Genomic DNA, 27,088 nt, shown 5'->3' on the forward strand with positions numbered 1-27,088 from the left:
CCCAGCAAGCTGGACACAGCTCCTTGGACAGACCCCAGCCCCAGCCCCCACCCTGTGCTCTCAACTACGGAAACAGCCCAGCAGGGGCCAGGGATGTGAAGATTAGGTCTGAGAAATCCACGTTTGGACACAGAAAGTCAGAGACGTTTCACAAGAGCCACCTCTGCCTCTCTCTCCTCCTCCTCCTCCTCCTGGGAAAGTCCAGGAAAGAGCACTTAAAACAATTTTTAAACCTTTGCCATTAAAGCAAAACCAATTTACAGCACTGAGCCCCAGAGGGCTGGAACAGAGGAAAGGGAAATGGGTGCGGAGGCGGGGTTAATCCCACAGGAAGTCCGAGGTGGAGATGGTGAAAGGTGAACAGGGAGTCCAGATGGCCCGCTGGACTAAAGGCTGACGCTATGTCAGAGGCTGTGATGATCTGGACCTCTGAGGCCAGCCTCACACCTCCCCAGTCGCTACAGAACCAGCTTGGGGGTGCCACAAGGCAGCCAGGCAGCAAGGGGTGCCCAGGCAGCAGACAGCAGCTCTGTCCTTGGCTGTGCTACACAAAGGTCTCAGGGCTGCAGAGACCTTGGCCCCATCCAGTATGGCCACTGGCTCCTAGGGCACCCCAGGCCAGTTCTATTCCTCTCTGAGCCTCAGTTTCCCCTCCCACAGGTAGCAAGGTTGTACTGGAATTGCTTGCCACTTCAGAGATCCACGAGCCGGCCTGTCAGAGGACCCTCGTCTGCTCCAATGCAGTCCCTCCTCCTCATCGGGGAATGTCTGGGGACCGCATTTGTATGCAGGTGCACACGCAGGTGGCTCAGAGTGCTGATGCAGGGGTGTGCTGACGTGTACAAGTCAAGGATGTGCGGGCAGGCGCGTGTGCACACGTCCTGTGCATCAGCTGCGGGGGTATGTGCTTGTGTGTGGAGGGGCGGGAAGGTATGTGTGTCGGGGACGTCCCAGGGAATGCAAGCACCCATCTATGTTATAGTTGGCATGTTTAAGTACGTGTTCTGTGTGTTCTGTGTTCTACACGTGTGTGCCTACATGCAACTCCAGCCCCTTTCTTCACATCTGAGTTGCTCAAACCAGCATCCCCACAGCCAGACCCAGGGTACTGGACAAAGCCAAGCTGTCTGGAGCCCTGCGAAAGCCCAGGCCCTGCCGAAGGACGGGAAGATGCTGAGCGTGGAGGGGCGTGGGAGAAGAGGCCCACGTGGGAGGGGAGCTAGCCCCCCCACCAGCTCTTCCCAAACAGTCCAGGGTGGGCAGACGCCCTCCGTGCCCCAACCCCAGCCACTCGGAGCTCTGCCCACCTGAGCCTCAAGGTGACCTGTCTGTGGCCCTCTCTCCTCTTCCTCCTGGTCTCCAGGATGGCTTGGGCTGGAACCAGCTCCCACCCACCCCCGTGACTCAGACGGAGCTGGGAGGAGGCTCCCATCGCCCTGTCCCAGGTGCGTCAGCTGCCCGGTCCCCATCCCGGGCTGCCTGCCTGACACCCGTGGAGACCTGACACAGCCAGGGAGGGAACAGAGAGGCCGAGGCAAAGAAGGCGCTGACAGCAGCACTTGGCCCCCGGCCCAGCTGCTCACACACTCAAGGTGTGGAAGGTGGGGACGCCAGCCTGTCCTCTCAGGTCTGAGGCTGAGGGTCCAGTGGTCACATGGCCAAAGTCATGCCCTTCCGCTCCTCCCATGAGGGTGGTCCTCCCACACACACAGCAGGGGGGACAGGGCAGCACCCCACATACCCAGGTGATGAGAGACGGGAAGAAGGGGGCGCTGCAGGGAGGAGGCGAGCATTGAGAATGGTGTAAAGGCAAAAATATTAAGACAGCCGAGCAGAGACAGACAGAGGAGGAGAGAAAAGGAGAAAGCGCGTCTGAGACAGAGGCACCGATGGTAGTGAGCTATCTAGATGATAGATGGGGGGGCGGGGGACCTGCTTCCCTCCCCCGGCCCAGAGGCCCAGAGGCCAGGGAGACAATTGACACCTGGTCTGGCTGAACCACTGGAAGGCAGCCTGTGACCAGCCCAGAGGGAAGGGGGAGCGACGGAAGCAGCCGTGGGGCACAGAGGCCTCTTCTGCCCAGAGCCTTGGTGGCACAGCCCAGGAGGGGTGCAGCCATGCAGGCATTGAGGGGTGGCGTGTTCCAGCAAAGAGCGGTCCTCCCTGGCCTGACTGGACCCTTCCCCTACAGCATTTCCCCATTCAGGTCCCAAGTACCCCACCAGCAGCTGTCTTTAAGGGGTGCTCTCTCCTTCCACCACAGAAGAAACAGCTGCACTGCCAGGGTGCATGCTGCTATCGGGGGGGGGGTTCCTGGTCTGCAGGTTGCATGCTGTATGACATCCCCTCTCATGGGGACATTCGTGGGCAGAAAGGAGAGTCAGTGAGACCCCACAGCCCTTGCTCCTCTGAGGGCAGAGCTGGTGGTGCAGGGGTGTCAGTTCAGAGCTGGGCAGGACCGCAGACCCCAGAGTCACTCTAGGCAAATGCCTCCCCTCTCCAGGTAGTCAGCTGCCCAGTGATCCCGCTGGCTTTGTGCCCTTTCCGCCTGGGTGCTCCAAGGTCCCGGGCCCCTCTCTGGACTCAAAACTGAGAAGACGAGGAGTCCTGGCTCAGCCCCACCCCACCCCCCTCAGAGGGCAAGCCTGGCACAGTGCCCGGCCTCTGTGAATGACAGCCGCTGTTATTAACGGGGGTTTTATCATTATTTCTTCACAACCCTCATCATCCAAGATCAGGGTTCCCCTGGACTCAAGCTCGCTGAACCTCGGGGTCACGTCCTCTCGGCCCCCTACTATAGGCTGACTCCCAAGCTTCCCTGTCAGAGGAGCGTCTGGACTCCCGACCCGGGGAGAGCCCCCACTGCACTGTGGTGTGTGGGAGGGGCTGAGGGGGGTTGGGCTAACTCCCCAGGGTGGATGACAGGGTGGACAGAGTGAGGCCAGCTGGGAATGCAGGCAGCGGAGGTCAGCAGGGAAAATGAAGGTCCGATCAGCTGAGACCCTGGGTGAGTTGCAGGCCCTCTCCGAGCCTCAGTTTCTCCCCGCGTGGCAAGGTGAGTACCACCCGGCTCCCAGAGTTCCCCCGAAATCCCAAGACAGACACACACACGCTCAGTGCAGGGCAGGAGGCCCCACAAACGCACCACCCCAGGCTCCCACTTGTGTGGCCACACTCTTGCAGGGACACCCGTCAGCTCCAGGAGCAGGTGGGGAAAGCGCGGTCTGTGTCCTGGCCTCTCAGGAGCAGGGACGTGAGGCTCGGCCAGGGAAATCTCATTTGCAGCAGCTCATAAGCCCTGGCACGGGCTCTTCCCTGAGCCAGGCTGGCCAAGGCTCCCGGAGGTGTCATTGTCACCGTCCGTGTCAATGCCATTACTGAGGATTAGGAGGATGGAGGACTCCTGGGGCCCAGCCAGGTCTCTCAGGCAGGCAGCTGCCTCACCCCTCACTGCTGGAACCCTAGCACCAGGCCAGGAACTCCGCCCTCAGGGACAAAGTCTGCCACCCCCCCCGGGGAAGAGACTCAAACCGGGGGTCCGAACACTGGTCTTGTCACCGCCTGGAGCTCCCTGGGCCTCAGTTCCTCGTCTGCAAAATGGGCGGATTATACCTTCACCATGGAATGACCGTTCGGTAAGTTAACTGGATTTCCAGTGCAATGAGCCCTTGCTTCAGGGCATGGATGGTGTGAGGAAGGGTCCTGGGATCAAATGCTGAGCTGTGTGACATCAGGCACATCACTTAACTCCTCTGGGCTTCAGTCTCCTGGCCTCTAAGATAGTCACATACCCTTTGTCCAGTGCTCCTTTGTGCCTTGACATTTGACGTTCCTTGAATCTTATATCAACCCCACACAGCTGGTGCTGTCAGCCTCATCGTATAGATGAGAAGACAAAGGCTCTCTCCTCCCTGGCTTCTCTCCAAAGAGCTGGGACCATGGCAGGGGCGGGACATACACTGAACCAGTCTACTGGGTTTTCTGCCCCTGTCAGAGGAAAGGTGCAAGGGGGAGTTGTCCACAAGCCTCGGGAGACTTCAATGTTTCCATCAATCAGGAAGTACTGATTCCAGGCCAGCTGTGCTCCTCAAACCCCTAGGCACGCTCCCACCCCAGGACCTTTGCTCTTCTCTCTGCCTGGAATGTTCTTCCCCCAGAATCCCCATAATCCACTTCACTGAGATCTCTGCTCAATCGCTCCCTACCCCTGACCCCTGCCTTCTCTGGCCCCCCAGTCTGAAATAACTCACTCCTCACCCAACCCAGGCTTCGGTCCCCTGACAGCAGCCAGCACTACCTGACGTCACTTAGTTCATCATTGCCCTGCCTTGCCCCATCCCCAGCAGAAGAGCAAAGCAGGATTTGACCTTGTTCCCTGCTGTAACCCCCATGCCTAGAACAGGGTCAGACACACAGCAGGTTCTCGGGACGTGCTGTGTGGAATGAAAGCTTCAGGCTAGGGATGCTGAGGGAGATCCTGGAGACCCTGACTTCACTGAGTCCAAATCTTCAATATCAGAGGGAGAAGCCTCCCTGTGATGGGGCACAAAATGTACCGAGCCTTCCTTTTGGCCTCACCACCCTCCTTATGCCACCCATTTTATAGGCAAGGAACTGAGACTCAGAGAGGTGCAGTGATGCGCCCAAGACCACACAGCCAAGAACCCAGGCCAGCCTGAGCTCCTGGAACCAGCAGACTTTCCAAGACTCCTCCCTGGAAGATGATGTCCCATCACCTGCCAACCTCCAGTGACAGGGCTCTCAGCACCCACCTGAAGCTACTGGTTTTTTTTTTTTTTTTCCTTTGCTCACTGCAGCCTCCACCTCCCAGGTTCAAGTGATTCTCCTGCCTCAGCCTCCCAAGTAGCTGGGACTACAGGCGCGCGCGATCACACCCAGCTAATTTTTGTATTTTTAGTAGAGATAGGGTTTCACCATGTTGGCCAGGATGGTCTCCATCTCTTGACCTTGTAATCTGCCCGCCTCGGCCTCCCAAAGTGCTGGGATTACAGGCATAAGCCACCGTGCCAGGCCTTTTTTTTTTTTCCAGAGTCTAGCTAGCTCTGTCACCCAGGCTGGCGTGCAGTGGCACAGTCTCAGCTCACTGCAACCTCTGCCTCTCATGCTCAAGCAATTCTCGTGTCTCAGCCTCCCGAGTAGCTGGGACCATAGGCTCACTGCCACCACGCCCAGCTAATTGTTTTGTATTTTTGGTAGAGATGGGGCTTTACCATGTTGCCCAGGCTGGTCTTGAACTCCTGAGCTCAAGTGATCCACCCATCTATGCCTACTAAAGTGCTGGGATTACACCCAGCCATCGCACCCGGCCCTGATTCCCTTCTTGAACAGCTATGATTGCTAGAAAATTTTTCTATTACAAAGCCAAGTCTGGCTCCTTGTGCTTCTGTTCATGGCTGCCACCTCACTCTCTGGAGCCATTAGGGACAAGGCCAGTACCCCATAAAGATCCTTCTGACATCTGCTGGTCTGTTATCGCTCTGTTTATCCAAGCTAAACAGCACCGCGTCCTCTACCTGCTCTTCTATGCTGTGGTGTCAAGTCCCTCCTGCCCTTGGGTACAGCTGCCCGGGTCATGCTTACTGTCAAGGTCCCTCTTACAATGTGTTGCCTGGAACCAAGCACCAGTGCCGATGCGTTCGGAGCAGGATCAGCTCCAGAGGCCTCCACCTCCCTCGGCTGGGCTCCCTGCTTCTGTTCATGCAGTGAGAGTCAGGAGGGACCAGCGTTGTGTCCTCACCTTGTCCTAGATGTCAACCAAACCCCCAGGCCCCTTCACACACACGGCCAAGCAGCCCTGGTGCCCTCTCAAGGTCCTTGGGCAGCTCTGGGCAGTATCTGTTTAGGTCTCTTCCGAGGTGCTGGGTGTTCATCCACCCCCATTCAATCATGTCTTGTTAGTCTCAGCCCTGCACACCAGCTGCTCTGGGTCTCGGGGGAGCTGGCTCCTGCCCCTCACTGCCTTGGCACCTGCTCCGGGTTCTGTGTCATCCTGCACTGGGTGAGCAGGCCATGACTGCATCTGTGTCACAGGGAAACGGACCAGGCCCGGGCGAGGGGCCCTGCCTGTAGTTTAGCCCTGGGCTGGGTGAGGCATGCGGCCCAAGCAGCCGCACACTGCCCATGTTTCTGAACACCTACTATGTATTCCCTGAACACCTACTATGCGTCTGCTCCTGGGGCAGACAGATTTGCCTCCCCTTCACTAAGCTGCCTTTTTACTCAAAAGAGCTTAACAAGAACGACACAGCACCGACATCTGACAGCCGAGGCGTCATGGGCTCTGCAAGGCCTTGGTGCTTTGGACGCGCATCTCCAGGCATAACCTCAGCCAAAGAAGGGGCTTGGGGCTGGGCCACTGGGCCGCAGTGTGACCTCGGGCAAGTCAGCGCCTCACTTCCCTGGGCCTCAGTTTCCTCATCTGTTTGGAGGAAAACCACAGTACACATGTATCTCTGGTTTGCTGAGCCACCCCAAAGCCCTGTCACCTGCCCACCGTGTCACCCCCCCATGGCTCACCTGGTCCCCGTGCCTTCCCTGCTCACAGGGTGCCACAGTCATCTTTAGTACCTACTCCATGTCCAAGCCTTGGTGGAAGGAGAGAGGCAGGGGGTGGAGGGTTTTACCAAAGGGCTTGGCCCAGGCAAACCGCCCCGTGGCCTGAAAGGAGAGGCCTGAGCCTGGTTCTGGGGGCAGCTGTAACCACACAGCCCGTGAGCAGGGCCCACTCCCTGGCAAACCCCCACCCACCACCAGGCACCTGGGGACAGGATTGTCCCACAGCCAAGGATGACCTGTGTTTAAGAACCCACCTCCTGGCTTTCCCAGAATTCTCCAGGCTACTCAAGACTGCCTCCCTCACCCACTCTCTCCCCAGCCTGGCCTTTACCTCTCCTCCCCTGGATCCCACCTCCTCCATGGACTCTGCGTCTCACACCTGACCCCACCTCCCCCACCTGACCCCGGCCTCACCCCATTTGACCCCACCTCCTCACCCCCCACGACCTCTAGCCACTCCCCACTTGCCCTTGCCTGACCCTGCCTCCCCCACCTGACCCTGCCTCCCCCACCTGACCCTGCCTCCCCCACCCGACCCCTGGCCTCTTCCCACCTGACCCCAATTCCCACTCCCAACTCCTGCCCTCTCCCCACCTGACCCCTATTCCCACTCCCAACCCCTGCCCTCTCCCCACCTGACCCCAATTCCCACTCCCAACCCCTGCCCTCTCCCCACCTGACCCCTATTCCCACTCCCAACCCCTGCCCTCTCCCCACCTGACCCCTATTCTCACTCCCAACCCCTGTCCTCTCCCCACCTGACCCCAATTCCCACTCCTGACCCCTGGCCTCTCCCCATCTGACCCCTGCCCTCTCCCGACTTGACCTTCGCCTCCCCCACCGGCCCCTGCTGGCCCCCTCAGCTGCAGCCCCTGGGCACTACTCACCAGTGTCCACTGGACCCGCTCTTTCACCAGTGCCTGCGCAGCACGGCTGCCTCTGCCTGCATGGCCTCCATTCATTCATTCAATAAACATTTATGGAGCACCTACTATGTACCAGGCGCCGGCTAGGCCCGCCCTCCCGGCTCTGCCTCCTCCACCTGCTCCTCCTCCAGGGTCCCAAGGGGCGAACGCTTCCCTGCCCTCCAGCACCCTCAGGGCTGTCCCAGGACAGGGGCAGTGCATGTGGGGACCCCAAGGGGGAAGTGGAGGCTCCAGTGGCGGAGAGCAAAGCCCCCTGAGAGGTAGCCCAGGGAGGGATGGGCGGCCACGGACAAGATGAAAAGAGGCTTCAGTGCTTGCACCGGCTGGGCCTCTGCACTTCCCATATGAACTCATTTGATCCTGGGCCAACTTTAAACGTCTTAAAAGCACTATCACTATTCCCACTTTGCAGATGAGGAAACTGAGGCCTCACAACTGCTATGCAGTGGCTTCCAGCCTCCACCGCCCCAGGCTCTGTTCAAGAGCTGCTGTGGGATCCTGTTTTGTCTGGATGGTGGTTTTCTTTTTTTTTTAAATCAGTTGCCAATATTGAAAACTTGGCAGATTTTATTTCAAAAATTCTCATTTCTGAAATCCACTGAGATCCAGGGAAGATCTGGCTTCCCTGACTCTGCATCCCTGGAGGGACAGCAGTGGCATGGGCCTAGGTGGCGTCCAACCTCCTCCCTGCCTCTCTGGTTTAGGTGGCCAGCTGACCCCCGCACACTAGAGTTTATGAGGCCAGCAACAAGGGGACACCAGCGTGGGCACAAGTAGAACCCCAGTCTGTCAGGGGTATTCCTGCGAGCCTCTCAGCCTGGGACCCAACGGTGCCCCAATCCCTGCCTCCTGTACTTAACCCCTGCCCGACCTCAAGCCCCCTCCCCTATCCTCCTGACCCACGGCTCCTGGGTTTTAGCACCAGGATACTAAGAGCCTGGATTTGTCATTCAGGGAGGAAGGTCTCCAACTATGAGTCTGGGGCTCAAGGGTTCTAGGATGTATCTACCATTTATTTGGTCCTAAAAGTCTCCTGTGTCTTGGCCTCTGTGGGTCACCAATTCTACAGGACTTTAAGCTGTACTGACTCTCCGACAGCTTCCCCTTGGCTCCAAGCAGCCCCACCGGGGAGAGGTCCCCAAGCCAAGGGAGCTCCCACACAGCCACCCCAGGCCCACCTGCCACCCTGTGAGGCCCACTTCTCCACTGCCAACAACCCTGCCTGGGTCAAGTTTGGGGCTTCTACTGGGATTTGGGGGTTACCCTCTCCCAAACATTATTCCCACCCCCACAGAATGCTGCCAGCCGACCTAGCCTAGGTGCTGTTTCCAGGCATGGCTGCTGTGGACACCAGGAGACCTGAGTTCCTGAAGCCACACCACAGTTCACCAAGGGGCCCTGGGGTTTCTGGAATGGCTCCTTGGTCCCACCCCTCTCCCCCACAGACTTAGGATGCCCTCACTCTGCTCACCTGGGACTGGGAAACCTGCCTGCCACGCCCCAGCCCCCTGTCCCTACCAGGGCCCAGCACCCAGGGTCCTGGAGCCCTCTAGGCCCAGGCTGAGAAACCCCTCCTGAGGCCACAGCCCACTCAGCTTCTGTCGTTTCAGAACCTCTAACCAGGAGGTCGCAAGGGGTCACTATGGACACTACCTGGGGTGGCCTAAATTCCCTCCCCCTGGCCCTGAGACCAGCTTTCTCTAGAGCAGGTGGGAGGGTCCAGGCCAGACTGACGGCCGCCTCTGAGGCCACAGGGGGCCTGCAGCTGCAGCATCAGAGAACAAGGAGGCTCTGTCAGTGCAGAGGGGTCAACACCGAGCCCCGGAAACTCCTCGGGGAGGGCCGCCCCAGGACTGCCGGCTAGGCAGAAACCACAGCCCGAACGTGAGGCTATCTATGTGACAGCTCCTGCGTCCACCAACTCCGCGTGGCCAGTCCACCAGGACTGGACCTCCCTAATGTGCTGCCAAAGTGCAGGGTCCACATTCAGCTGGAATCCGGGCTACGCCACCTCACCCCATGGTCCTGGCAAGCTAATCTTTCCTGGGTCTCAGTTTCCTCTTCTGTAAAGTGGGACAAGAAGGGCACTAGCTCAGAGGGCTGTGGAGGGGATGGCCACAGGCCAGGGTCTGGGCAGGGTCACAGCTCCAGGAAGCTGCCTCCTGCAGGTATCGCTGTGGGGGCCTGGCGCGTGGCACCATGGCACATGCCAGGCAGGCAGGAGGACCTCAGTACCCACCGCAACAATAACAGTGATGAAGGATGGGGCCTGGCCTGACGATGTCTTCCTTTCAGTCCCGAGGGCAACACACCCCTCTTTGCCTCTGTCCCTGTCCCCTCTCTGAAGTCTAGCCCCCCCCCAACAGCCTGCTCCCACCCCCACCTTCAGCCTGTTCCCCGGCCTCGGTTTCTCTCCCATTGCCAAAGCACAATGGCTGTTATAATTAACGAATTATCTCAGTGTGACAGCTGTGGTCCTTTGAAAATTAGCTTGAATAACAAGATCCTGGTGTATGGTAATTTCTTATCCTCTTTCTCCCCCTTTCTCTCTCCCTCACTTCAGCCTTGTCATGCATGCAAATGTTTTTCCCCTTTTCCTCCTTCCCCAACACCTTCCCCTCTGTAGCCGCCTCGTCCTCCTCAGGAGGGTAAGGGACAGACTAAGCTTCTGCCTTTGGGTGAAAAGATGCAGGAGCTGACCCTCCTGGGCACCTCATCTGTGCCGGCACCAGGCACAGCGCCTGACACGTTGCCTTCTGAAATCTCCCCGCAGACCTAAGTCCTACCACTTCCTTCCTGGGCTGGGGACCTACAGCTCTGCTTTCCTGTGACCTCCCAGGCTGTGGCCCCTCGGGCTCCTCTGCTTGTACGCTAAGCAGTGGCCTCCCCTGATGTCCTGGTCCCTGCTCACTGCCTTGCCTTTCTCAAACCTGCTTCCCCCTCCCCTACCCCAAGAGCCTCTCAACCCCTCCCAAGGCTTCTAATGTCAGCCCCAGGCTGACCACACCCAAACCACCGTACCCAGCTGCCTCCTGGGCCCTTCTCTGGCACCTGAAACTCACTCATCCATGTCCAGCTCCATGACTGGACTCATCTCCCACAGCCCCTTCTCCCTCCTCCCCTGCTTCTCTCCCAGTTCCCAAACCCGGTGAGAGGCACCCACACCTCCCCACCTGCCCCTACTCCCTCCTTGGTGCCACTTCCTCCCCCTACTGCTCCTGCTGGTCTCTCTACCTCCAACCCTACCTCCCCACTCCATGCCCCCTCCACCCAGCAGAAGATGAGCTTTCTAGAACGTCAACCTGAGCATGGCACTCCCTGCCGAAAAGTCTTCGTTGGCTCAGGCTGATCTGGGAAAATGCCAACAGCATCCAGAGCCCATCCCACGTGGTCCTGCGGGAGCCACTGCCTGTTCTGCCCTCCTACCTGCCTGCCTTCTTCCGACCTGGCTGGGGTCTCTCCTGTGGGTCCCCACAGCCCCCTGCCCTTCCTCCATCACAACCGGAATCATAACTGCTGCTGCCACCCCTGGACTGAGTTCCCCGAAGAAGGGTCCTGCTTCTCCCAGTAGGTGCTCAATAAATATTTGTTCATGGCTGAGTGAAGGAGGCCAGCTCGCCACCCTCATATAGATAAGGAAATCGAGGCTCCGAGTAATTCCGAGTAATGACTTGCTCAGATCACACAGTTCATGCAAAAAACAAAACCAGGATTTGAACCAGGTCTGTGACTCCAGTGCTGGGCTCTTCTGCTCCCTGGGGAGGTCAGGGAGGGGTCAGCTTTTGCACGGATCTCAGGAGGACTTGAGTCTCCCTCCAGCCTCAGTTGGGCAATAAAGAGACCAGCTTCTAGCCTAGGCTGTCACTCCCTTGAGTTTGACCTTGGACTAGCCACATGACTCTCAGGACCTCAGTCTTCTCATCTGTAAAGTGGGAAGGAGCCCCGCCTCACTCTGTATCCCAGAAGGTGGCTGCTAGGGCAGAAACTCAGGTTTTGGAGAAAGCCAGTCCTGCTAACATCTGGGATTTTCCTGACCTCGCCCTCCAAACCCAACTGCATTGCCCTTGGCAGGCATCCCCCAGGGCTTTGTGGAGGGGGTCCCCAGGATGGGAGAGGTCACAGAGAACAGGAACCCTTTCAGTGGGAGGTAGTGGGAGAAGCATGGGGGGCTTGGGAGTCAGATCGTGACCTTGGGCATGAGCTTCCTCTCCAAGCTCGGCGTCCTCCTCTGTGAACTGGGGCCGCAATGAGGACTAACGTACACAGTGCCTGACACAGTGCAGGAGCTGCCAAGGCCCCACGGCTGCAAGGTTCTATAGGAATGTGATCCTGAAGTGTGTCCCAGAGAGGGAGAGAGAAGAGGGTGAGACAGAGCAGGACCAGCTGTTCCTGACTCGCCCTCAACAGCCTACAATGGCTCCCACTGGCCCCAGAATAGAGCTCAAGCCCCGACCTATGGCCCTAGAACCCCTCTCTCCTTCTGTAAGCTCACACCCCACCATGTCCTCTCGCAACCCTACGGAATTGGGGGCATGCCCACACCCACGTCCACCAGGCTGTTATTCACTGGCCGTTAGCTGGTCCTAACCCTAGGACCCATTCCCACCTGACCCAATCCCCCGGGCCCAGACCTTATGCCTCCTCCTCTGAGAAGCCTTTGGAGATCTCCCTTCTGCAGGGTGACTCCCCTGCTCTGCCCCCACAACCCCGAGGTATAGCCCTTGGAATCCTGGATGGGTCCTAGAGATCATCTCCCCCATTTTACAAGTGGGGAAACTGAGGTACGGACGAGGAACAGCAGCTCTCCAGTGATGCACTTGAACCCGGGTCTCTGCTGCGTCCAGCCTGCCAAGCAGCTTCTCTCCTGGTGCTGAGCTGTTTAGCCCTTGCCTGTCTTCTCCACGCCCCGCCCTGCCCGGAGCTACCTGAGGACAGGACCCCATCTTCCTCTCTGCGCCCCTCCCCCAGTGCCCAGCCTAAGGCCTGGCGCATAGTAGGCACTCAGTAAATGTCTGTTGAATTGAATTGCGCTCAGGGCGGCCAGTCGTCTCTGCTCTGTAAGAAAAGCATAGAGTTAGTGGAGCTCTCCCCAAGACCGGGGGTAGGAACCAAGCTGGTGGGGTGAGGAGCCTGGCCTGCCCCCAAGGAGCCCATGGGCCCTGGGGAGGGGGCCTGGGAAGCTGGAACATTCAGACTTAGATGAGTCTGAATTCCGCCCCAACAGGCAGCATGGCTCTGGTAAGTCACGCTGCGGCAGGGCCTCACTGGCCTCATCTGTCAAATGGAGATGACACTCCGGTCCCTCCAGGCTCTGAGGACTGCTCGTGATGAGGACCAGAGAGATGTGAGGAGTGTAAACAGTGACCCCCAGCTCACAAGCATGGAGTGCCCAGTGCCAGACAGTGGAGAGTCGGGTGCGAGTGATGCCCATTCTACAGATGAGGAGACTGAGGCTTGGAGAGGGGCCTGGCTTGCCCAAGGCCACACAGCCCGTGCATTGATCTCATGCTGTACACACGGCCTCCCTGCCAAGCCAGAAGGAAGCAAGGCATGAAAATGGACCCCAGATGAAGAAGCTGAACCCACCAAAGGGTGGCCCCAACCCTCACCCAGGCCGGCAAAGATTCTGCAGGCAAAGGGCCCAGCGTGAGCCCCAGAGCTGTGAAGGGAAGGGTAAGAAGCCACATTCTCCCCTCCCCATGGGGGTGAGCTCTGATTCCACAGCCCCCCAGAGGGTTCAAAGGCGTCCTCAGATCCAGAGGCTGCAAAGGCCTGGGCAGGCCCGGGTGTTAATATAGAACAGTAGAGACTATAAATACATGGCCAGGCTGGACACTGCAGGGCAGCCGACCTGGCACAGTCAAGACAGAGGCTCTAACCCCAGCCCTGCCCCCTCCCGCCACCCTTCTCCCTTCTGGGCCTCGCTTTCCTTGCTTGTCAACAGCAGGCTGCTCCCCGACCATGACTGCCAGAAGGTTCTTTACCCAGCAACACACAGTTTTCTGAACCCAGCCAGGCCGGCCCAGGGGGAGGCCCTGGAGGCCCAGGCAGAGACCTGGGAGAAGAGAAGGATGTACAACAGGATCACCCCGGATCCCTGAGACAGTCAAGTGAGGGGCTTGGCTACGCCCCTGCTCACTGGCCTGGAGCTGAGAAGAGGCAGAGAAAGGAGCCTAGAAGGCAGCCATTCATTCATTCCCTCCCTCTTCATTCAAACAGCCATTCTGTCAGCACTGCCTCCTGTGAGCGGAGGACTCATAGCCAAAGCCAGGCCTTCTGTTTGGGGCTCTGGTGGGGAAGACAGAGAGACGAATGAGCTTGTCTTTCCTTATCCATCCAAGGCTGTGTGGGGCCATCCTCCGACTACTGACCCCCATCCCAGGTTGCATGACAGGGACACTGGTTTTACATCCAACTTCTGCCTGGACCACAGCCTCGTAGAGGACAGGGACCAAGTGTGGACAGTCTCACTCACCCTGTAAACCCAGGGCCCAGCACCATCCCCAGCAGGCTCTCTGTACACGTCCACGGCTGCAAATCATCCTGGGAACACAAGAGAGCCACCACACACAGGGCCATGACATGGGCCCAGGGACAGAGGAGCACACCGCACTGGCACCCGCTGTGTGCCAGGCCCTGCACACTTCACACGTGGCAGCCACACTGTCATATGAGGGAACTGACGCTGAGAAACGACAAGACACATGCCCAAGAGCCCACGGCTAAAGTGGCCCGGTGCCCACGGCTCCCCAGATAGAAGTCCAGCTGATGCAGCAGACTCAGCACCAAAAGGATGGTGTCTGGGACTCCCCGAAGGCCAAGCATAGGTGAACAGACAGCGTCCCACTTCCTCATCAGAGCCCCAAACCAACCCCGAGCAGCAGACAGACCTTTACATGACAGGGAGAGAAACTGAGGCTCTGAGAGATGACCCTGTCCCCAGCCCCACGCCTGGCAAATACTGGAAAGGCCCTTCCCAGGCAGTGCGTGCGTCCCACATCTTCTGAGACTCAGGGGGAAGGGATGCAGACCTGGGCCCAGGCCCAACTCTTGCCCTCGCTTGGCTGGGTGACATGGGCAGTGACCGGCCCCCTCAGAGCCTTGGTTTCCCCAAGAACCATCTCCTCTGCCCCATGTAGCTGCTACAAGGAGGAAAAGGATAATCAATGAGCGATTCCCCTTTATAAACTGTAAAGGGCCATTCATCTTTCTTCTTCCTTATCGCTGTCAGTGCAACAGAAGCACTGTCCACCTTAAGGGAATTTAACCACTACTGTTATACTTTCCTTGGCCCTCCTCAACCAATTCTCCGCCCTCGTCTCTAAAAAGGCTGACCCATGTTTGTGAGATGCTCACAATGAACTGACCCTTGTTAAGGGATTCTCTCACATTTCATCTTCAGGACACTAGGAACCAGTTTTTTATTGCCCAGGCTGGAGTACAGTGGCACGATCTGGGCTCACTGCAACCTCCACCTCCTAGGTTCAAGCAATTCTCCTGCCTCAGACTCCCGAGTAGCTGGGACTACAGGCGCGCACCACCACACCCAGCTAAATTTTTGGATTTTTAGTAGAAATGGGGTTTCACCATGTTGGCCAGGATGGTCTCCATCTCTTGACCTCGTGATCCACCCACCTCAGCCCCTCAAAGTGCTGGGATTACAGGCGTGAGCTACCGTGCCCGGCCAGAAGCAGGTATTATTTTTCTTCCCATTCTGCAGATAAGGGAAGTAAGGCTCTCAGAGATTAAGTGACGCCCCCAAGATCACATTGCAAGAAAGTGAGCGTGCTCCCCACGCCACTGTATATTTGCCCCCACATATCTGTATGTTCCACTCTCAGTGGCTGCTAGAGCCCTCTGGTTGGTTAATGCCCATCTGTTCCCCAGTTTATCCGACTTCCCAGATGTATGTAATATTCATATTTCCATCAGCAACAGCTCACGCACCCCTTTCCAAGGCCTTCAGAGCTCCATTAATCATTCAGACACACCTGCATATTCATTAACTTCCGAATTAATACAGGGTCCTTTATTACTTCAGTCCTGCTGCCTGCATTAAAGACACTTCAACTTCATTCATTATTAAACTCCCCTGATAAATGATCACACCCCTCTTTCACAGAGGGGGACAGCACCCAGGCCCCGGAGCTGGCAGGCCTGCTCCCAGTGACAGCTGCTGTGTGACCTTGAGCCAGGCCCTCACCCTCTCTGAGCCTCCTGCATGTTTACCTGGTAAAATCAGGCAAAGGATGGTATCTGACCACCACCTGGCCTCATCAGGGTGGCCCTGTCTCCTCCTTTGTCCTTTCTCTGCATGTCCTTCTTGGACTCACATAATCCCTCCTCAAAACCAGAAGTCGATCCTCTCTGGAGTTTTCCTTATGCTCCCCCATCAACAGCCTCCACTCGCACCTGGGGCTGGGCCTGGGCTTTGCAGTCTGTGGGCCTCACGTCCTGGCACTGGCCCATCATCTTGAGGGTGGCATCTCTGAGCTAACCGGGCTTGGGCTTGGCAGACGATGACAAACGTCCCAAATCAGAGAGGACAACTGACACCCCCCAACCAGTTGCTGGACTCCAACTGCCACACAACAATATCGATGATGACAACAGTAATAGTGATAGCACCCAGCACGTACTGAGCCTGGACCATGCACCAGGCCTTGCGCCAAGTCCCACACTGTCCCATCCTTAGATCAACCTCCACTTAACAGATTGGAAAGCTGAGGCCAGTGAGGTCAAGTCATCTCCCTAGGCAAGGCTGGAACTGGCTCTGCACCCAGGCCTCTCTCACTCGGGGTCCTCAGGGCGTCCCCATCACATATGCCACCAGAAGGCCCCGGCACTTGGCCACCCTCTTGCCCTGGCTCCTTCCAGCACCTTCTTCCCAAGCTCTTCCTTTATAGGCACGATCTCTGCCTAATGGAGCGGCAGGCGACACGGAATGGGTCCCCCATTCGCTGGCAGATGCCCCAATCCATCTCCATTATGCCTGGTGCTAAGCAGCGCCGCAAATGAAGCGAGATGATGCCACTGCCAGCGTCACTCCTGCTGGCTCTGACCTGCCTGCCACCTCCACCCAACGTGCACACCAGGCCGCAGGGCCAGGACTGATGTCCACAGGCCCAGCTGCCACCTCCTACAGATGCCAGGAGGGAGGCTTTGCTCCTGGCCCCACTGGCTGTGTGACTGTGGGCCCCTTACTTAACCTCTCTGTGCCTCAGTCTCATCACCCGAATTATGCCTGACTCCACCCTTCCCCTCGTCTTTCATTTCCCATCCATCTTGACACTTTTCCAGGCCACACACCTGCGTGTCCACTGCTGTCCCTCAGTCCAAGCTTGTCTGGATGGCAGCACCACTTCCCAGGGTCTCTAGTGTGCCCCAAGGTCCTCCCCTTCCTCTGCTCGGCTCAGGTGCTGTCTTTTGTGGACTCACCGAGGCCTCTTTCTTAACGCCCTTTCAGCCACTTCCACAGTTCCCAGGCTAAAGCCAGGTGTTCTCCTGAAGGTCAAGGCCCTTCAAGGGCCTGGTCCGGCCATCTGTTCCAGGCTCCCTCCTGCCCTCCTCCTGGGCAGCCTCACCTCTCCCAGGGTGACTCCTTGGTGAGCGTCCGGCCCCCTGGACCGTCAGGGGCCGCAGTGGCCAACACAGTGAGTCCTCCCCTGCAGCTTCCGCCCCCGGCACACAGTACGCAGAGCGATCCCACAGCCTGAAGGGATGCCTCCGTCGAGTACAGACAGCAATTTCATCCCACAGGCCGTGGTGACTGTCAACAGTGCCTCATACGCTGTAAATGAAGAACTCTTCGCTCCTCGCCTGGGACTGAGCACTGGATTGGCTGCCGCCAACTCAACACCCTTCCCCGACCTTACAGGATGTCAAGATAAAGATCGTCAGGCTGGGCACAGTGGCTCACGCCTGTAATTCCAACACTTTAGGAGGCCAAGGTGGGTGGATCACGAGGTCAGGAGTTCAAGACAAGCCTGGCCAACATAGTGAAACCCCATCTCTACTAAAAATACAAAAATTAGCCGGGAAAGGGGGCACATGCCTGTAATCCCAGCTACTCAGGAGGCTGAGAGGCAGGAGAATCACTTGAACCCAGGAGGCAGAGGTTGCAGTTAGCCAAGACCGCACCACTGCACTCCAGCCTGGGTGACAGAGTGAGACTCTCTCACAAAAAAAAAAAAAAAAAAAAATTAAATTAAATTAAATAAAGATTGTTGGATTAATTTCTCAGATGAGAAGACGGAGGCTCAGAAAAATGAGGTGGCCTCACCACCTCACAGTTGGTAAGTGGTAAGGCTGGGATTCAGACCTGGCTCTGCCTGTACCTGGTGCCGGCAACCAGAAGAAACGTCCTAGAAGTAGTCAAGGAGCATCAATCGAGTGCCAACCACATGCCAGACCCAAGTAGGCATTTACATCAATCACTTCATGAAACCCCCTCCACGGCCCTGCAAGACGGGCGTTGTTTTTCCATCTGAGACATGAGGGATCAGGCCCAGAGTAGTGAAGCCACTTTCCAAAGGCACACAGCTAAGTAGGGGCAGGGTCTGAGACACACCAAGGTGTTGCCCCTTCTAGCTCTGCCCAGATCTCCTTCCCAGCCTCCTCTGCTGTCAGGGGCACTCTGGGGGAGAGAAGTGCCCCTTGGCTGGCTCTGCAGCAGCCAGGAGTGGTGCAAAGCCCTTCTCTACCTGGGCCTTGACTTCCTCACCCACGGGGGGCGGTGTGGACAAGACAACCCGGGGATCCTGTCAGCACTGGCACAATATCCGTGCACCCATGGGCCCTCCACACGCCAGGCTCTGGGCTTGGCACCGTGGGTTGCAAAGACCTGCAAAAGTAGTGTCTGGTGTGTAGGGCATCACCAAGGGAGGCCCAGGGTGGGAGGGGCAGGGAGCCACCTGTTCAGGGCTCAGGGGACAAGCAGGGTGCAGGTCCCTGTCTGCTGTCAACACAAGCACCACAGAGCCAACAGGAAGCCAGAAGAAGGGTCATGGACATGGCTGAGCCCCCAGACACGAAGCTGCTGATTAAGTGAGAGGCTCAGCACCTCTGAGGACCCACTACCACCCAAGAGGGCTGGAGACCCCTGGAAGGGCTGCACCCAGCTAACCAGACATTCCACATCCAATGAGCACCTGGCCTAGGAATTCAGGCACACCGTGGAAAAGACAAAGACAAGCCAGGAACTTACAGACAGACAAATGCACCGGAGACTTCGACATTTAAAGAAAGCTTCCTGTGAATTATTTTATAAACTAAGTATCAGCCTCCAATTCCTCATCAAAAGCTTGAATTTTCAGATTGGGTCTGCCGAAAGTGAGCTAACACTCCTGGCTTTCTAGGTGCTTCTGTATTGCATGCCCCAAGGGTGGGACCAGAGCTACATCCCCACCATGTCCCCAGCCCCCAGCGTGGGGCCAGCGTGAAGAAGAGGCTCAGCAAATGCTGCAGGAGCCAACTCTGTTAGCAGACTCATTTCCAAACCCAGGAGCAGAGCTGCTTGGGTGCCAGGATCCCCTGCCTGGCACATCTTGTGCCATCTACTTTCAGACCCTCTGGGGCACTTTGAAGGAGGTCAGAGCTGGTAGATCCCTTAGCACTACCCAGGGCTCCTGTCATGCAGCAGGTGAGGAAACTGAACCCAGAGAGGACAACAGCCTTGAGGCCCATGGCCTCCTAGCCACGCCCCTTCCCCTTCCAGGCCCTCCCTTCCTGCCCAGACCCACTAACCACCGCTGCTCCTCCAAGCTCTGTCCCTGGCCTGTGGCGCCCTCGTCTGGCCTCTCCTCCAGGGTGGCTGTATGCATGCCCCTGGCTGCTCAGATCGCACTCGGTCATGGCCACCACCGCCTGCCTGGTTGCTCAGGCCACAGAGCCCAGCTTTCCCATCAACTCCTGCCTCTCCCACTGGAAGATGAAGATCAGACCAGCCTCCAAGTCCATGCCAGGACAGGCCACTATCATCACTTGCCTGTCCCTCACAGGGATCTCCTTTTTTTCCAGCCAGAGGGAGCCTTCCGCTGGGCAGCTCTGACGCTGTCTCTCCTGCTCAAAATCTTTCTAGGGCTCCCTGCAGCCCCAGGGCCAGAGACTAAGCTCCTTCTTGGCAGGTGACCACTAACACCGTGAACTCCTACCAGCTTCAGCTCGGGCATCACCTCCTCCAGGAAGCCTGCTTTGAACCCCTGGTCTGGCTTCACCACTCCACTCCACAGCACCCCCATGCTCACCACCTCCAAGTAGCATCCCATTGAAGGGTCACTGTGTCCCCTCCAGAGGGCCAGGAAGCACGGCGTGCCCCTCTGTGTCCCCTCTGTGCCCCCAGTGAGAAGCCTGGCACAGAGAAGACACCCAGGGAGTGAAAACTGAAAAAGCAAAAGGACCACACAGGCCCCCAGGCATGTAATTCCCAGCCGGCCTCTGTCTCCACTCACTCACCCCCACCCACGGTGTGCCCATTACGGCTGACGACAGCCAGGCCTCCCAGCTCCTTCTGGCTGCTGTGACCATCAGGAAGCCATCCAGTATGATGGCTCCCATGCTGGCCCTGCCCTCAGGACAGTCTGGTCAGGCGGGTGCAGAGGGACAGAGAAAGGGGAGGAACGTGGACAGAGACCCTGCCGGGAGCCTCGCCTAGACCACAAGGTCAGCTGACACTGCTGGCTTGTGGGAGCCCCGTGTGACCTTATCAGGGGATAAGGTCACCTTTTCCTCCAGATGAGGAAACTGAGGCTCCAACAGCAAGCAGCTGACCTGAACCCAGAGATCGGCGTTGGTCTCCTGCCTGCTTCTTCTTACACTGGATCCAGGAGCTTCCTAAGCGCAAGGAGGGGAACAAGTTTACCGGGCTGGGCATTTTACAGGCGCTCTGGGAGGCTGTGGGCACCCGGCAAAGAGCACCAAGTCTGGGGTCCTCATAACCTGGACTCAGACCCTTGTTCGGTTCCCCTCCCAGATGTGTGGCCTTGGCAGTCTGCGCAGCTTCTCTGAGCTGATGTCTTCACCGGACCCTGGGGATGCGAGGCTGCCCTGCAGGGTTGCTGTGTTAAATGAGATGGTAAGGACACAGCCAATAACGGCTGAACATCTTCCAGGCCACGCTGCGGGTGGATTATTTCATCTAATCCTCACAGTGACTCTGTGAGGCTGAGTCTAACGGGGTCCCCATTTGACAGACAATGAAATGAAGGTGGTGAGGTGAAACGCCTTACCCAAGACCAGGCAGCTGTGGGTGGCGGAGCTAGCGCTCAGTCCTGGGTAGACCGTGCTGAGCACACGGAGGGCCTCACTAAACGACATTCTTTTTTGACTCCAACCTGCCCTTTATTCCTCAAAGGCCCCTGAATATACTGGCCCCCAGCCTGGCCTCTCCCTCCTGCGAGCCTTTGTAGGGACTGTTCCAGCCACCTGCTGTGTCTCTCCTTCCACTTCCAGAAAGCAAACCTCTCACCTTTTACATTCTGATCAAATGCTACCTCTTCCACTGAGCCGCCCTGGGCTCCACCACCCCACTCCTCTCTGGCCCCTCCCCCCAACCCCAGTAAAGCCCCCCAGCACAGCACAGCAGTCTCCTAACTGACTGTCGCCTACCCTGCCTCAGCCCATCCTCTGCACAGCAGTTGAAGGAAGCCTCTTGCAGTACAGTCACGTCGCCGCCCTGCTCTAAAGCCTCTGGTGCCTCCCCAGCTCCTCTGCTCCACAGTTTAGGCCTCTCATGATCCGGCTTGGCCCTGTCTCTGCAATGTGCCCTCCAACACCATCCAGACAAACTGCTCCCCCCTTCACACACGCAGGCGTGCACACACACGCATCTACACGTCACGTGTGCACACATGTACACCTCTCCAGCTGGTGCGGGATCTCCTAGGCTCCTCCCTTGCTTGGGCCCCTACCTCCACTCCTGCCCTATCCACCTTCCCACCTCCAGCCCCACCCCAGAACAGCACCTCCAAGAAACATGCCCCCCAATTCCTCAGCTCCCCCCACCAGCTCCTTCCTGCAACACAGCATCCACATGGCCTGTTCCCAAACACACACGTGCTCCCTGCTGCTGGAAGACACAGCCTCCAGCCTTCTCCTGGCCTGGAGGGAGCTCAGGGGCCTCTGGCCTCCTCCCCAGACTCCTGGATCCTCCCTCCCCACTCCCAGACATGGGCACTTGAGCTTCTTACCCCTCTCTGAACTCAGAGAGGCTTTTCGCACCTCTTGGCCTTTCCCCTTGAGATTCCCAGGCCTGGAGTATCCTCCTGCCCCATCCCCGCCCAGTGAGTGCTGCTTCTCAGGCGGGACTCAAAGCTGCCTCCTACAGGAAACCTTCCAGCCCACCAGGCCTCAGCCACCCTGTAATGACTGTAAGGACTGGCCTGCAAGTCTGCCCCTGTGGTGGGCTTCCTGAGGGCACGGACCCTTTTCACGCCCAGGCCCATACTGGCTCCTTGAGAACTGTCTGCTGAGGAAATACGCTCCCTCCTGTGCCGCCCCTGAGTGCCTGGAGGCAGAGCAAGCAAGTTCATCAGACCACGGAGACCACCAGCCCACCTCTCCCACCTCCACTGACCACAGGGACCAGCGGCCCACCTCTCCCACCTCCACTGACCACGGGAACCACCAGCCCACCTCTCCCACCTCCACTGACCACAGGGACCACCAGCCCACCTCTCCCACCTCCACCAACCACAGGGACCACCGGCCCACCTCTCCCACCTCCACTGACCACAGAGACCACCGGTCCACCTCTCCCACCTCCACCAACCACAGAGACCACCAGCCTACCTTTCCCACCTCCCACCTCTCCCACCTCCACCGACCACAGAGACTTAGACCACTGGCCCACCTCTCCCACCTCCACTGACCACAGAAACCACCAGCCCACCTCTCCCACCTTCACCGACCATGGAGACCACCGGCCCACCTCTCCCACCTCCACTGACCACAGGAACCACTGGCCCACCTCTCCCACCTCCACCGAGCCCCCTGTGTCACACATCTGGGCCACCAGCCCACCTCTCCCACCTCCACCAACCACACAGACCCACCTCTCCCACCTCCACCGAGCCCCCCGCATCGCACACCTGGACCACCAGCCCACCTCTCCCACCTCCACCGACTACAGAGACCACTGGCCCACCTCTCCCACCTCCACTGACCACAGGACCACCAGCCCACCTCTCCCACCTCCACCGAGCCCTCCACATCGCACACCTGGAAAACCGGCCCACCTCTCCCACCTCCACCGACCAGAGGTGGACCACTGGCCCACCTCTCCCACCTCCACCGAGCCCCCCATGTAGCACACCTGGGCCACCGGCCTCTGCCCTCACCGGCTGCTGGCTCCCATGAGATTGGAATAGTATCCAAAATCTTTCCAGACTTCACTTCTTCACCTCCCACCTCACTCACTCGCTCCAGCCACCACCTCCCCGCCGTGGCCACCTTGCTCCTCCTGGTAAATGAAAGAAGGAAGGGCTTGCAGAGCTTGACCAAATGCTTCCTCAGCACTCACTGAACCCTCAAATCAGCATCATCTGCAAGGCACAGAGGAGGAAACTGAGGCACAGACAGGGGAAACAACTGCCCAAAGCTACAGGGTGAGGCCTGCAACCACCCCCTCCCTGCCTCCGAAGACCAGGCCCTTCATGTCCCCAGCCCATGCAGCAGGTCCCCGGGAAACCGGGAGGGGCAAGGGGGTGCAAGGGAGAAGAATGTAAGGGAAGGTGGGGTTATTATCCTCCAAGGTCAAGGGCCTCAACCACCCTCCACTCCACTCAGAGATGCTGACCCATCCCCTCTTGTCTACCCCCATCCCACCCCACCCCGGTCCAATCAGACTTCACCTTCTGTCCACAGGCAGACTCCCACTGTGGACAGAGAGCTGCCCCCACTGACACGGGCCTGAGGGTAGCAGCAGGGGAAGCTGCCTCCTCCCCCCACCCTGAGAGGCCCACACACCTGTGCCTGAGGGGCACCTCAGCCACCTGGAGGGCCAGGGCTGCCTGGGCAGGGCTGGGGCAAAGCCATCCTGGCATCTTAGGGCCTCCTAGCAGGTGCCTGGTGACAAAATCTGACAACCAAGAACCACAGCCTGGCAGAACTGGGAGAGCTTAAACCTCTTCACTGTCACCCATTAGACAGATGGGAGCCTGAGGCCTGCAACAGTGCCAGGACTCCCCAAAGCCCCCTTAGCCTCCCCACCCACCCTCGGTGGGCACGCCTGTTGGGAGCAGCCCCTGAGCCCCTGGAGGGAAGGACACAGCCTCACTCCCCACCAGGGTCCCAGCACCCGGCCCAGAACAGAAGTTCAAGAGTTTCCTTGAACAAACGAAAGCGTGAGACAGTCCGTGCCGAACACAGGCCCTGCCTTGCCTTCTTGTAGGTGATCTAAAGGTGGAGATCAAATGAGGGCATTAGCCTGAAAGTGCCTTCAAACTCATAAATCACTACACACCTGGAAGGGACTCGTAATCCCTAAGTGGCGAAAACGGACACAGGTTAAGTATTTCTTTCACTCATTCATTTCATACCGCGTCTCAAGTCCTGGCTCTGTGCCAAGTCCTGGGGCAGGTGCAGGGGACTGGCAATGACCTCAACAGACACAGCACTGCCCTGAGGAAGCTCACAGCCCCAAGGGAGGTAGTCATGCAGGGGAGCCCCATGGGAGGCAGTCATGCAGGGGAGCCCCAAGGGAGGCAGTCATGCAGGGGAGCCCCATGGGAGGCAGTCATGCAGGGGAGCCCCAAGGGAGGCAGTCATGCAGGGGAGCCCCAAGGGAGGCAGTCATGCAGGGGAGCCCCAAGGGAGGCAGTCATGCAGGGGAGCCCCAAGGGAGGCAGTCATGCAGGGGAGCCCCAAGGGAGGCAGTCATGCAGGGGAGCCCCAAGGGAGGCAGTCATGCAGGGGAGCCCCAAGGGAGGCAGTCATGCAGGGGAGCCCCAAGGGAGGCAGTCATGCAGGGGAGCCCCAAGGGAGGCAGTCATGCAGGGGAGCCCCAAGGGAGGCAGTCATGCAGGGGAGCCCCAAGGGAGGCAGTCATGCAGGGGAGCCCCAAGGGAGGCAGTCATGCAGGGGAGCCCCAAGGGAGGCAGTCATGCAGGGGAGCCCCAAGGGAGGCAGTCATGCAGGGGAGCCCCAAGGGAGGCAGTCATGCAGGGGAGCCCCAAGGGAGGCAGTCATGCAGGGGAGCAGGAATTACAAGTGGAACATGTGGGGACTGCGGGGCCTAGGCCAGGTGGGGCTGCCTGGTCTTCCAGAGGAAGGGTCACCAAGCTCTCAGGTCTATTGGAGACACAACGTCTCCAAAAACACAGGTCAACTAGCAAAGGGAGCACAGCGCCCCAACCAGCCAGTGTCATCTCAGGTGGGCAGTGTCTAAGAGGGGGACACACAGTTGGACAGTATATATACACTGTCATTGTCCCCATTTTAAAGATGAGGAAACTGAGGCCCAGAGAGCCAAAGCAACATGCCTCAGGTCTCACAGCTCTTGGCAGCAAAACTGGTGGTCATGGGACCTCCTGCACATTCTCAGGTCCCTGGGGAGGCTTGGAACAGTTTCCAGAACATTCAGCCGGTGAACTAAGGGCCAAGCCACTGTGATGGGATTCAGGCCAGCTGCTCCTCTCCCAGCAGGCAGGGAGGAGGCCGCAGCCAGGGTAGGCCAATGCCAAGCACACGGTGGGCCCTCAGGAAACACGGCCCCAGCTGGACCTGCTGAAATGACTAGAAACAGCCCAAACAAACCATCCCTGCACAGGAGCTGCCTAATGCGAGCCTCGGGGCCACCACCCTGGGAGGCGTCTGAGGTTTCCCAGTAACTGAGCTGGCCCCGGCAGCCCTCCCTTTAATGCATGCAAACGAAGGGTATAAATTCCTGCTTACTTAACTTCACAAACGTTAACAAGCCCATAAAAAATAAGTTATTCTTCCCCAGCTCCACAACACCCTTCGTTTGTTTAATTTTGTTTCTCCTCTCCCTGCCCCCAGCCTCCTTGGCGACAAGGGAAAAGCTACCATCTCCGTCTTCTGTCTTTCCCTGCCTACGGGGTCTGCCCTTGCTTCAACCTGCCCTAGGGAGGCTGAAGGAAGAAGCCCCAGATGAGAAATTAGAAGGCCCAGGAGTGAGTCCTGCTCCCTCCTCCGCAGCTGTGTGACCATGGGTTCCTGACTTAACCTCTCTGTGGTTTAATTGCCTCATCTACAAAGTAGGAACGGTAGCTGCACCCTGCCTGCTTTGGGGTTCCTGGGAGGATCAGAGGAGATAATCCAAGTAAAGTGCTTAGTTGTCTCTGGCACAGAGCAAACCCTCAATAAATGTTAGCCCTTGTTATTATGTAAAGAAGAGTTAAATATCCCCCAGTTAATCCATTTGTAGAGTTTGCCTTCCGGGGCGAGCTGGCAGCTCCAAAGGCAGCCTGTGGTTCGGTTTTGTTGGCAGACTCGGTGTTGACACACATTTGAGTTTTGATGCCATCCAAACTGACCACTGGAGTTTGCCACAGGCCCCACCACACCCTACACAGACCAGACGTACACCTTGCAGTGACCCGGCCCTGGTGAGCGTCCTGAGTCTCCCACCCCTAGCTCTTGCCTCTCAAAAGCCTTTCCAACTGGTGATCTCATTAGAGGCATCACTGGGCCCAGCTGACAGAAAAGGAAACTGAGGCTCATGAGGGGGGCAGCAACTTGCCCACAGTTCCCAAGGAAGGGGCTGTGGAGCCAAGGCGAGAGTATAGCCACCAGTCTCAGCCTGTCTTCTCTCCTGAGCCCCTGTGCCACCACGACAGTTTGAGGGAAGCCTCCCCAGCAGCTGAAGGAGCAAATAAATGGCCAGTGACGCAGGTGGCAGGAGAGATGGTGTTCAGCCTCCAGGGGCTCGGTGGCTCCCAGGACCAGGCAGGAGACTGAGCAGAAGCTAGAGCATGCCCTGGGCCTCGTCCCAGCCAACCCAAGGCATGCCAAGCTAGGGTGGCATTGTTGTGTACTGAGCACAGCACTGGGGACTCTGAAGTATAGGAGACGGGGTTAGAGGTGGCCTGTTTCCTTCAGGTCTTCTCCACATCCTCCGCTTAAGCACACCTCCAAGAATGGCCTGGGCCAGAGACTATGCCCCACTTGCCTACAACTGCACCCTCCTGCTGGCAGAAAAAGCCACAGCCCCAGCCTGTCCCAGTTACTACCAGCTACATCTTCTCCAACAACATCCCAAGCTGAGGCTACTTTCATTCTTCCCTCTGTCACCAATCTTAAGTCCCCCTTGACGTATCACTCCATGACGCTCCACCCCCCACCCTCAGGCAGGTCCACCTGTCCATCCATTCCTTCTGCAGAACAAAGCTAGGCTCCCAGCACTGTAGGGACTTACCCAAGGTCCCACCAAGCCCAGAGTGAAACCCAGCTCCTAGACATCCCGACCACGACCTTCCCAATTTAGGAGGAGTCCCCAGGGGCATCCCCAGGGCAGAGGGCGGGGCCAGGCCCCTAAGGGGAGGGGCCATGTGAGGCGGGGCAAGGGGCTGGAGGGTGGGGGTGGGCCGAGAGAAGACTGGATCCTGGTCTGGGTCCCGGTTGCCTTGGCA

At 58.1% G+C, this 27,088-nt stretch overlaps 1 protein-coding gene across 6 annotated transcripts in view; it reads right to left on the reverse strand.

The window, feature by feature from the left end:
- ELFN2 (extracellular leucine rich repeat and fibronectin type III domain containing 2) overlaps positions 1-27,088 on the reverse strand; it is a 59,191-nt gene that overhangs the window by 8,031 nt on the left and 24,072 nt on the right. The window contains exon 1 of one of the 6 annotated variants that reach the window (XM_030915769.1): positions 7,464-8,107. The exons of 3 other annotated variants lie outside the window; for them this stretch is intronic. The gene's annotated coding sequence lies outside the window, so the exon portion shown is untranslated. Of the gene's footprint in view, positions 1-6,271; positions 6,454-6,537; positions 6,597-7,463; positions 8,108-27,088 lie in introns of those variants that run through there. 2 more of the 6 variants (XM_030915772.1, XM_030915771.1) reach the window with 2 other exon arrangements.

The sequence above is a fragment of the Rhinopithecus roxellana genome, chromosome 13 (genome assembly GCF_007565055.1).
Source record: "Rhinopithecus roxellana isolate Shanxi Qingling chromosome 13, ASM756505v1, whole genome shotgun sequence".
Classification (NCBI taxonomy): Eukaryota; Metazoa; Chordata; class Mammalia; order Primates; family Cercopithecidae; genus Rhinopithecus; species Rhinopithecus roxellana.